This window comes from Gallinula chloropus, assembly GCF_964237585.1.
Source record: "Gallinula chloropus genome assembly, chromosome: 1".
Taxonomy (NCBI): domain Eukaryota; kingdom Metazoa; phylum Chordata; class Aves; order Gruiformes; family Rallidae; genus Gallinula; species Gallinula chloropus.
Genome location: NC_140085.1, coordinates 74148088 through 74160751, shown reverse-complemented (window position 1 = coordinate 74160751; position 12664 = coordinate 74148088).

The following is a 12664-nucleotide window of genomic DNA, read 5'->3' as shown; positions in this document are numbered from 1 at the left end:
TACCCGTTGTCCTATTACTCCATGCCTTGTAAACAGCCCCTCTCCAGCTTTCCTGTAGGCCCCTTCAGTGACCAGAAAGCTGCAATCAGATCTCCATGGAGTCTTGTCCAGGGTGAACAAACCAAACTCAGCCTGTCTTCATAGGAGAGGTGCTCCAGCCCTCTGATCATTTTCATGGCCCTTCTCTGGCTTTGCTTCAACAGCTCCATGTCTGTCTTGTACTGGGGACCCAAAGCTGGACACAGTACTCCAGGTGGAGTCTCAGGAGAGTGAAGTAGAGGGACAGAATCACCTCCTTCAACCTGCTGGTCATGCTTCTTATGATGCAGCCCAGGATACAGTTGGCTTTCTAGTCTGCAAGTGCAGTGCTGGCATATGTTGAGCTTCTTGTACACCAACACCCCCAAGTCGTCCTCCTCAGGGCTGCTCTCAATCTGTAATCCACCCAGCCTGGAGCTGTGCTTGGGATTTTGCCTACCCATAAGCAGGACCTTGCCCTTGGCCTTATAGAACTTCTTGTGGTTCTCACAGGCCCACCTGTCAGGGTCCCACTGGATGGCATCCCTTCCCTCCAGCATGTCAACTGCACCACACAGCTTGGTGTCACCCACAAACTTGCTGAGGGTGCACCAAGTTCCACTGTGAATGTTGCCAACAAAGATGTTGAACAGCACTGGTCCCAGCACCAACCCTTGGGGAATGTCACTCATTACTGGTCTCCACCTGGACATCAAGCCGTGGACTTTAGTATAAATAACCTGAGCTGCAGTTCTATGCCATGCTACAAGCAAGATGTTTGTGTGAGTGGGGCTGTGGCACGCTGCCCCATCAGCTCCCTTATGATAAAGCACAGGCGGCCAGGCTGTTTGTTCTTCACTATCTCCACCTTTGCCATATTTAAATCAGGTATTTACTGATTCTGGCAAGCATTCTTATCATGATCACTTAATGGTGCTTCAGATTTGGTGATAAGCATAAGGGTTGGTAACTTGAAAAATGGTGAAGAGGATTACTGATTGCACTCTGGGGGGAAATGTTTCCAAGTGGATTCTTTTCCTGCTTGGGTTAGTATGCAACTGGATTCTCAGGCAGCCAGTGAAGACTCAAGCCCATCTCAGAAGTGTTGATTTTAGGTTTCTGTGGATTATCTGAACAGGATTGGAAGCTGCACTTTATCAATCTGGAAGGAGTTGGGCACGGGGAGCGGAACTTGCACTACTGGAAGGTCTTGTTTGTGTTGGTACATGTGATCCTTTTATACAAGGACTGCAAGTTACCATTTCTAACTCCTCATATTGCTGCTTTCAGCCCGGTGTTGGTACCTTGCTTTAATCAAGCAAAGGCATTGAGACAGGCTAACAGGGCTTAAGGCTTTCAAAATTCAGATTTGAGACACTTTGAAGTCTTGATGATTGTCCCCCTCAAATACAGCATCAAAGTTGTTCAGATATTTTCAGAACAAGAAATTTGGAAGATCTAACTTGAGAGTCTAGTAATTTATATTTTTATGTCCAGAAGTTATTCATGGGGCAGAACTTTTAACTGGTTCCAGTAGTCCTAAATCAGCCCCTTGTATGTCAAAAAATAGCTCGGTTTACTTGGGAACTAGGCACATGGCATATGGGATAACCAGGTTATCTTCTCCTCCTGAGAGATCACACTTTCACTGGTGTGCAAGAAAATTCAGTGCAATGCCCAGTGTAATCTTGTGTATGCCAATGGATGGCGAAGCCTTTCCTTGAGAATTAAGCAACTTGGAAAACTTCTTCCAGCCCTTCAAGTATCTGTAGCAGAGAATGAGTTTTCAGCTCTGCCATTCTGGACCTTGTTTCTTCTGAAAGCTGAGTTTGACTGAGAATGCCCCCCAGAATTACAGGATTCTTAACAAGTCACAAATGGACTTTAACACTGTAATTGATTTTTATAGCGGCAACAACCGAGCGGAAACTTGTCTCCACAACAGTCGGTGAGATTCTTTGCCTCTGGCTTCAGCGTGGCCAAGATCAGTATTAAGAGTAATTGCAAGGTAGCTGTTAAAACCAAAGATCAAGGTAAAAAACATGGGCTGGGCACAAGTCCTCTCTACAGACAGGCTGTGGGGTTTTTTCTGTTCTCTCTCTGCAGCTAATGTTTGATACATATATGGGCATTTGGATGCATAAATCAACATATATTTAATTTGCACAGGCTGCAGATGAGATCATCACAGTTTCTTTGCTTCTAGATATAGCACTGCATCTTTTAATGAAACCAAACTTTCCAAATGTTGCAGCTTTTCAGGAACTGATAAATTTACATTATGTGCAGCTGTTGATAGCCAAGAAGCAAAACCAAAAAGAAGCAGCAATGCTCATATACCACGCTCAAGGTTAGTGCCACAGTTAATGGCATAGAGAACAAGTTGCATTCAAAACCAGCATTTTGGCAAGATATTTTGGTCAAAACAAGGAAGTTCATTCACATTTCACATAATTTCATAGAGAGAAGTAACAGCAAAAAGGTTCTTCAGTATTTCTACTGAGGACATGGAAGCAATCTCAGGGAATTGCATCTTTGAGTAGTTTTTAAATTGCATTTCAGCATCTTGGTGGAAACGCAACTCCTATTCTAGCTCAGATACAGAGATGTCCATGTTTTAGAATGAACATGAAAGGTTTTGCAAAAGGCATGAATTGCTGTAGAGTCTTAATGATTTTTTATTATCATTGCTCCGATTAATGATGACGAAACTTAATCATCAGTTAAAAAACTGCAGTCCCTGGTAGCTGTTCAGGAGGAGTTCTGCATAATAACATGTTCATTTTATGAGCTTTAATTTTGAAATAGTGGACTGAAATTGATTATATATGTTTGAGCTGGAAATAGGATAACCAATAACTGTTTCTAAACAAGTACTTTAAGAATATCTGCCTTTTACAAAAGCATGCTGTTAATTATTTAATGTTATTTAAAATGATGTAGCATTTCCCTGCAGAAGGATTTCTGCTTTACTGACACTACTAATGATGCAACAACACTTAAGAAAGCCCAGGGCTGTTTTTTGAACAGGCTGTTTCATATGTGGCAGAGTGCAGCACCATCAGCACACCAGGGAATCCTAGAAATAATCTAGTTATGATAGCAAAGCCTGCAGGACTAACCTAATTGGCTTGTCTGCCACCATCTAGATCCAGATCCATCTTGGGTATCTCTACACAGCACTACTCAGTTTGGTGTAAACATAGCCTGAAAGCTTCAGCTCGCTGATACTTTAATGTAAGTAGCTTTATTCGCTTCACTGGCTCTGTTTAGAATTAGCCACTTGTTTCAGTAAGTATTTGCACTTGGAGTGCACGAGGTAGAATTAAACTCTATAGGTTAAATTACTTTTTTGGTAGTTGGTGGTTAAGCAAAGCTTGTGGCAGGACAGCAATTCAACACTGTAAGTAAAAAAGGAGAAAGACTAAGACAAACAGGTGGGGCCACAGGCCAAAGAAATGAAATAAATTTAAAAAACACCTTTTAGTAAAGGTTGATAGCATCAAAATTATATTGAGGTATTTCTAAAACCATAGTTAAAAATTAAATAGAAGTGATCTGCACCTAAATTTTAAACCTAATTAGGTTCTTAGTGCAAAAAATTTGAGTCAAAACGTTTCTCAAAGAAAGGCACAGGATCATTGATGTCAGGAAAAGCATTAAGGGCATTTCCTGAGAATATATTTCAGTGAACACTAACAAACCACTGACTTCTTTCTGCACCAGATACAACACTTTGGAGTTCAAGGGCCATTTGCTGAAACTTCAGGACAGATGTTAATGATGGGCTGAGCAGAGCTGGTACGGTGGTGATGGGAAACTTGAACAAAGAGCAAAGCCAGGATAAACCAGTGAGTCCAGCCATCATTTAGCTGAAGCAAAGCCGTACAGAAACAGCTGCAGACTTTACTGAGCAGATGTGACTTCCCTTTGGTAAACTCAGGGTACTGCTCTTCCAGATCTTTCCCTTTGCGGATCGCTACTCAGCGTTACAGCTATTCTTACAGTTACTGTGTATTTTTAGGGATTAATTTATGTTCCCAAGCTGAAAGGGCAACATGTTCCAGTGCTGGCCGCTGAAACCTGTGCCACTGTACAGGAATAAGGGGAAGATTCAAGCAGCCAGAAGCATCTGGAGATGAGTCTCTCCTGAAGTGACCACACTACTCGTAACCTAGTGCAAAATGAAAACTGTTCATTCACTCCTGAAACTTGGGGTTTTTTTCCAAATAGGGGAGATTTTTATGGACATCTGAATTGTGAGGAAAATAAAGAATAATTAATGGTTGGGATTTGAGCTACCTAGCTCCTCTTTTTAAGCTTTTCTGTGGAAAAGAAGCAAATTTAGTACTCTCACATGTCTTACGTTTCCAAAGTGTGTAAGGGAGTGAGGTGCCATCTCTGATGGCACTCCCAAGAGAAGTGAAGGCCTAACCTTCTCTCCCTTCTTCAAAATCACCACTTGCACGTAGCCCTGTTTTCCCATATGTATGTCTTGGTGTAAAGACAAGTGTAAATTAAATCAGACACGTACTCAGCAAGGCTGACACTTTGATGTTTGAGTGTTATGCCATACGCCCGGTCTCGCTGTGTAACAGAGGTAATGCAGAGCTCTGTCTCACCTCATCTGCCTTCTGAAATAAGGAGGATTCAAATTGGCTGTTACCTAGTCTTCATAATGAAAAGCCTGCAGTGAGACTAACTTAATCTAAAAACCTCATTATCTGAGTTTTCTTTCAGGGTTCTCCAGCAGTACTGTGGCAGAACTGTATCTCTTGAATGAGTTTAATGCTGAGGAGAGGAACTGGATCATTGAGTCTGAAACCCTGCTCAGGCAGCACCAGCATTACTGCTGTTTGGAGCTCACCAACAGCTACTGATGTGAGATTTTTACCTGTGTAGTTTTGGAAAGGGATTCTTTTTTCTTATATTATTTTCTAATGCTAAAACCTGGATTAATAATGTTACTAATTAAACTCTCCACACCAAGGACTGCCACAAAGTAGAATAAAGATACATACCATAGATATTTGTAGATATAGGTTTGAGTACTTTTAGATACTGTGCAACTTAAAACATTACTGCCTAAATCTCAGTGATAGTCTTTTTACAGAAGTAGAAACTTGGATGTAGACATCAAATGCCTTTGTCCCACAGCTGTGCTAAAATATCCAGACCACAGATTATCTGGTGCTGTGTTATCTCTCCATACACCTCAACTTCCTTGGCCTGAGAAGATGCATCAAATTCACCTTCAGTTTCCTTGGCTGCTTTGCCAAGCTTGCAAATCCAGATTATGACATGACACAAGCTGTGATCATACTTGTTTTGTGGTAGGTAAAGGCTGACTGTGGTGGCCCTGCTCATGGGTTTTGAGCCTTGTTAATTTAGTAGGTTTGCAGTTTGTAGTCAAGAGGTACTGTGCAGATGAGAGATGCTTGTAATTCTCAGCTCTGAGAGCCTCCAGGTAAATGGTGATCCCTACAATGGGGACTTAGAACAGCAGGCAGGAAAGAGAAAATGCAGAACTGAGATACAACAAACTAGGAAAATCACCTGATTCCTCAGGTCTGCCTTTGAAAACCAGTCAGGACCTAAAGACAAAGTCAAAAACCTGCTCGCTATTTCCATGGGCATGATATCAGCTGTGTGAAACCCTATTGGTCATAAAATCCCAGGCCTTTGGGAAAAAGGCATGAGTGAACTACTCTTACTGCAGTAGATTTTCTTCTTGGCAATGACTGGGAGGATGGATGGATGGACTCCGGTGCTTTAACATCAGCACCTACAAGTTCATTTGCCCTCACAACAGCCATTGAGGGTTCTTCCTCAACCGCACACGGAGCAAGGTAGGGCGGGCTCTTTCCACACACTAGGGATTGCATTCATAGACCTCTATTGATGCAGAAATTTCTCTAAACCCATGAAAGAGAAGGAAAATAGGGAGGAGTCTCCATGGCTATTTTTATTCTACCTTAGGTCACACGTACAAGGGTACAGAGTTCAACAATCCTGCATTTTAAACAACTTGGCTAGTGGGTGTTTGGGGTATCTGTGCCTACTTCTGCTGCAACAGAAGTTGCAGCAGGCACCCTGTGCGAACTTTGGACTTCACATAATACCATTGTCTCTGTGTCACACCTGTGAAAACAAAGCTCAAAGTACTCCACACTTCAAAGGCCTTTTTTTGAGAATAATTGTTTTACTGTTAGGGTAAAAACAATCATAAAGTGCGCAAGGTGGAGGGACACCACGTGTTAGTGATATACTCTGCTAGTTTTCCTGGGAAAGCAGCACATACAGAGAGTTAATAATTGCCAAATGTCATTAATATCAAGCTAAAGCTGCATTTCTGAACAACATATGGACTACATAGCTAGTGCCATACCAGTATAAGGAAATCAGTGTTGGAGCTTGTACCACAGCTCAGGGGTGGGATGGAAAGCTCTTGCCAATTTGTTAATGAAATAGCACACCATTAGGTTAAAACCAAGAAGAGGGTTATCAGAGAGTGGCTGGACCTCAAGACCTTGAGCAGTCTCTTGCCTCCTGCTGCTGGCTCTCCTTGCCTGAAGAGGAATGCTGCAGCCTTAAAGCAGCGATTAGCTGGTAGCTCTTCTTGAGAAGCAGAATAAGCACAATGAACTGAACTTGTGTTGCATATGAGAAGCTGCGCTCGCAAGCAGCACCCCTATTTTTCAGCTCGATTAATTAAAGTTTAATCAATAGCTGGGACACAGCTGCTGACAAGAAAACCAGCATATGGAGCTGAGATCTGGGACTGTCTGAAGAAAATAAGAACTCGTGCGCACATTAGCCCTGTTATGGCAATCGCTGTTTATATTTAAATCTCGCCAGATTGACAGTAAGTCTGAGTTCTTACTGTGACTTGCTAAGGTTGTGGAGAAAATGTGATGTGAATATGAGCTTTGTGCTAAAAGTTAATTCAGTGCTGCGCTGCTATCTATAGTATTTCCTGCCTCACAATAGCCCACCCAGCTGTCTTCTCTATCGCGGAGTGTTTAACCCAACCAGTGATGCACAGAAGACGCCACTCTGCAGTGCAGCACGGTGCCAACGGCAGCTGTAGATCTCCTGTCCCTCCGTGTCAGTGACAGAGTGCAGAGGCTTCAGTTCTCACTGAAGAGATCTTGTGTGTGGCCAAAGCGTGCTCCTGGGGATTGGGGATTTACCTGGGCTCACACCTGGAATTCTTCGCTTAGGTGACTGTAGTACACGTTTCCCACAGTGCGCAGAGTGTAAACTGGTGTTGCTCGCGGCTGTACTTTAACCTGGCCAGCAGCTAGTGCAGCCACGCAGCTGTGTGTTCTCTTCCTCTTGGTGGGAGGGTGTAGATCTCAACTCATGGGTTGAGATAAAAACAGTTTAATAGGACAAAATAGGAAGAGAGTAACTGTGGTGGTGGCGATGATAAAATAATATACAAAGCAAGCACTGTACAACCCAATCACTCGCCAACCACAAACCAACGCCCAGCTTGTTCCTGAGCTGTGGCCCTCCCTGGACAACTTCCCCCCCAAGCTTATGTACAGAGCATGACATCATACAGTATGGAATATCCCTTTGGCCAGTTTGGGTCAGCTGTCCTGGCTGTGTGTCCCCCCCCCAGCTTCCTGTGCCCCCACTGCGGAAGGCTCACGCTGCTTCCCCGGCAGGGCCTGGGCAGCCAAAGAGTCCTTGACTTAATTGTAAACACTGCTTAGCAACAGCTAATCATCAGCGTGTTACCAGTGTATTTCTCATCCTAAATCCGACATACAGCATTACACCAGCTACTAGGAAGAAAATTACCACAGCTGAAACTAAGATACTCCCTAAACCTGAGAGAGGTTTGAAATCTCAAAGAGAAGGGCACGTGTACAAGTACCTGAACCTACATACTCTGGCCAGTGGATGTGGCTAACCTCTGTTTTGCACCTGGTCTTGAAGATCCCAGATATATATACAGAATGGGGGAAGAGCACCTTGAGAGTAGCCCTGCTGAGAAGGACCTGGGGGTTCTGGTGGATGAGAAACTTAACATGAGCCAGCAGTGTGCTCTTGTAGCTTGCAAGGCCAATGGTATCCTGGGCTCCATTAGAAGAGGGGTGGCCAGCAGGGACAGGGAGGTGATTGTCCCTCTCTACTCTGCCCTCATGAGGCCCCATTTGGAGTCCTGTGTCCAGGTCTGGGGGCACCAATGCAAGAAAGATGTGGAATTGTTGGAGAGGGTTCTAAGCAGGGCCACGAAGATGATTAGAGGGCTGGAGCAGCTCCCCTATGAAGAGAGGCTGAGGGTGCTGGGCTTGTTCAGCCTGGAGAAGAGAAGGCTGCGGGGGGACCTCATTGCAGCCTTCCAGTATCTGAAGGGAGCTTACAAACAAGAGAGGAATCAACTTTTTAAGAGGGTAGACAATGGCATAACAAGGGAAAATGGATTGAAGCTAAAGGAAGAAAGGTTTAGATTAGGTATTAGGGGGAAATTCATTACAGAGAGAGTGGTGAAATGCTGGAACAGGCTGCCCAGAGAGGTGGTGGATGCCCCGTTCCTGGAGGCGTTCAAGGCCAAGCTGGATGGGGCCCTGGGCAACCTTGTGTAGCTCCAGGCCTGGAGGTTGGTGGCCCTGCCTGTGGCAGGGGGCTTGGAACTCTATGATCCTTGGGGTCCCTTCTGACCCAGACCATTCCATGATCCATTCTTCGTCATCAGATACTTCCACCAAGTCAGTTACTTTGAGATGCAACTGGGATTAAAAGTTTGTACCAAAAAAAACCCACAACAAACCAAAACCCCACCTTTAGTGAAATGAGATTCCTGATGTCAGGACTCGCGGTGCCTCGTTTCCTGCCAGTTGCTGAGCAGTGCTGCTGCAGAAAGTGTCACCCAGAACACCACCATCACAGAGACAGCACTTGGGCCAGAAAAAGCATTTAGGTGTCTCTGAAATTCTGCAAAGCATTAGTCCCGATCACTAGAAAGCCAGTGGGCATGGCTAATGGAAAATGAACTGACTTCACTCACCAGCTTCTGTGCGTAGCGGTGACTGGCAATGTGCAAGGAACCCCGTGGGCTCAAGGAGGAGGACCCTCCTGGGGCGCTGTGTCTGCTCCCCAGCTCACATGTACAGGCATAGCCACACAAAATCGTGGCAATGGCCCTGTCTTTCTCAGCACTGGGCTTAATGTCTCAGTATGGGGATCTGTGATTCTTATTGACAGATCTGGATGACCACAGACTCAGGCTAAGTCCCAAGCGAGTGCGACGGTGCATGCACAGCGGGACAAGTTATTTGGAACAAAGTTTGTGCTGCCTCAGGTTCAGGAGCATCCCCTGCAGATCTGCTGGCTCTGGTTGGCAAAGCTTTGCTTTAAATATTATTCTGTGCTGTTTGATGTGTTCTCCTCCCGCCAGCTTCAGAGCTTGTCTAAAGAGCTGGAGGGGCTTTTCTTTTCACAAATTGGGAGCGTTCAAGCAGAGAGGCAGATCTGCTGCAGGGCACCAATAAATAAAACGATACCAACCCTCACTGAACATAGTGCAGATGTGAATTTCTGCTGTCAAAGAGGCACAGTTGATCCTCATGTGTCATCAGGGTACCTACCTCGGAAAGATGGAAGCGGAGCTTTGTGGTGTCCTGCAGTTACACCACAGGTTCTTGTCTCTAGAAGCTGCTTATGTCATTGCAAACAGAAGGCAAGTGTCTGCAGCAGGTTATACCAAGGGATGGAGGGGAAAGACCAGGGTAAGATAGCTGGAGATGGTCGTTGTGTCTCTTGATACCTCGATGAGGATTCATTTCTGGTTGTGTTCAAAACGTTGCCATCCTTGCCTCCTTGATCCTCCCTCCTGCACTGCTGGAAGAGCTGCTGCCCTCCGGCCCGCTCACGGTGGGGGGCAGTGGGCTGCATGAGAAGATATTTCCCAGGCCACCGCCTCTTGTTCTCGCGCTCCCCATGGCAATAGGCTGTGGCGCCTCATTCAGCCGCTTTCACTGCAAAGCTTTGTCAATGCTAAAAATCCAGCTCGCTAATTGCAGACGTTATTTCACCCTGGGAAGCTCCTAAAGCTACTGGCAGGCCTGCACAACACTCGGGCTAGCTGCTTCCCCACCAAAAGCCAATTCCAGGTTGAATCAAGCTGGAGGCCTGACACAGGAGAGGGAAATTGAGCTCTAAGCAGAGCGAGAATTCTGTTCTTCCCCCTCTTTCTTTTTTTTTGTTTAATGCCATGGTTACATTCAGGTTGGATGAGATGAATATTTCTTTTAATTGCCTGAAACTCATTTTGGTTGAAGTCACTGGGGGCCCGTGTCAGTCTCCCAGCCCTCCTTTGATGTGTGCCTCCCAGTTAGGGCAGTAGCCATCCAGCTGCATAATTTTTATGGAAAGCAGGAGTACAGCTTGCTTTAATGTCCTTCTATATGTAAAGAGATGTTTAGGTTAAAAATACCACCGCATACATAATGCAGCTTTGGTAGCTGACAGCCCCAACCGATTGCTGTAGCTGATGGGGATCCTGGGGACTGAAAGACGATAGAGGATGTGAAAAGCCTGTGAATTTTAAGTGGTTTTCCCATCACACTCTATCACAAGAAACACAGCACTGTTTCTGTCCTGCATTACTGAACTGCTCCCCATGATCTCCTCTGCGGGGAGAGGGGGAAGGTCAGTTTGAAAAACTCTGCAGTAATTTTCTTACAAAAAGCTTGTTAACAAGTGGATGCAGAAATGCCAGGTGATGTCATTCCAGCATGTCATTCCCTTTTGCTCAGTTTTGCTGGATAGATGACAGCAAGTCTGCCCCAGGGGAAAGGTGCAGCTGGCCAGGCACTATAACTTCTGCCTTGGGTAGGTGCCCATAGCAGAGCTCAGGCCCTGAAAGAGCTGCCCACCAAGATGTGGCCCCGCTAAAAGCTGCTCAGTCACTGGCTGCTTGGCATCAGCCTCCCAGGTGTCACCTCAACATCCATGAGACAGAGGATAGGGGAGCAGGGTGGCCCTGTGCTGCGTGTCTCCAGCCAGCCCAGACAGCAGCAGGTCCCTGCTGATCCCCCACAGAGACAGCAGGAGCACCAGCTGGCAGCTTAAGGAAGGAGGCTGGTCACCATGGTAGGACAGGGGCCAGGGAGGCTGCAGGCAAGGTGGGAAGGAACAGCTCACTAAACTGCCATCATCCGCTGAACCATGGTGGCTCAGAGGTGACCCAAGTCACACTCTTGCCATGAGTTTGCTTCAGTGAGTTGATGGGACCCCTTACCCAGCCACACATAGCTAAACCTCCTCCCTGGGGGCCACGCCATGCCCAGGGTGCACCAGCAGTCTGCACCCAACCAAACGCCTTCCCCCAGGCCCAGGGCACTATTTTGGTGCCATCCTACTTCCTCTGCCCAGCCCTATTCCTGCCATCCTGGCTCATGGATCCCCCTGCTTGGGCCAGGGCGTGTCTCAGGAGCTTTAAGCTACTCCTTACATTCATTTTCCAGCTCACTCAAGTGGAAAGTTTTGTTTTGCTTTGTTTGGTGGAGGTTTGTGCGGTGTGGGGGTCAGTGAGCTCCCAGGCCCTGTGTGGGCGGGGAGGTGGTGTGTCAGGCCCTGGTTGAAGCGCCAACGCTCCCGAGTCACGGCTGGGCCTTACTGACCAAGTGCTCCAGGTGTTTACTCTCTGCCATCCCCACTCTAGGGAAAGTGTGTAACTGCACTGTGACACCCTTTCCCCATGCCACAGAAAACACATCCCTGCCAACCAATGCAGCACGTCATTCAGAAACAGTGTTGCATATTTATTTTACAGCGATGTGTCTCCCCTAACAACGGTACTGTGTCCTGCATGCCGACAGATCCTGAGGCTGGAAACAAGCAGGAGCTGTAGGAGGTAAGGGAAGAGGAGTGGGCCTGAAGCCCGCCTGCCCGCACCGCTGCACGGCTGGTGGAGCTAAGCCTGGGCTGAAGGAGGCAAAGCAAAACACATGCCCATCTTGTGCAGGGATGGAAAACAGTGAATTTACTCATCAGTGTTTGGTGTTTTACCCCTGTGGTGCCCGGGTGCAGAGTGCTTCCAAGCAGCCTGGCTGGGTGCCCCACAACCTCGGCCCCTGGCTCAGTTCATTGCTTGGTTCTCCATTCAAAACCAGTCTCTCTGTTGGTATGAATTCACCATGTAGACCTTTGCGAGCATGGAAGAAGAAACACAAAGCTCAGCATCATATATTTTTCATTAAAGCACACTGATTTTGCAGGATCGTTTGCAGCTGGCTTATGGAAGTTCTTGCTGTGTCCCTCAAAGCGTAGGCAAGAAGAGAGGTACTGCTCTCATTCCTCACTTTTATTCACAGCTTCGAGAGGAGCACAAGCTTTTTGGCATTCAGTTTCCACTTAGTTTCTCAGCTTTGAACTTACTGCTATTTCTGTTTCAGATTATTCAATGTGTTCAGCTCCAGTATTCTTTCCGCACCTGTAGAAATAGGACTTTTATCAAAAGCTGGTTCAGTTCAGTCAATTCTTGTTCCAGATGTTCGGATGGTAATTCCATCAGGTCAGTGGTTTTATGCTCTTTAAATCTTTAACTGCAAACGTTTATGGTTTTCACCTTGAATTTTATTTCATTCATTTAAAAAATATGTATTAAACTTATGTTTAATATCTAGTG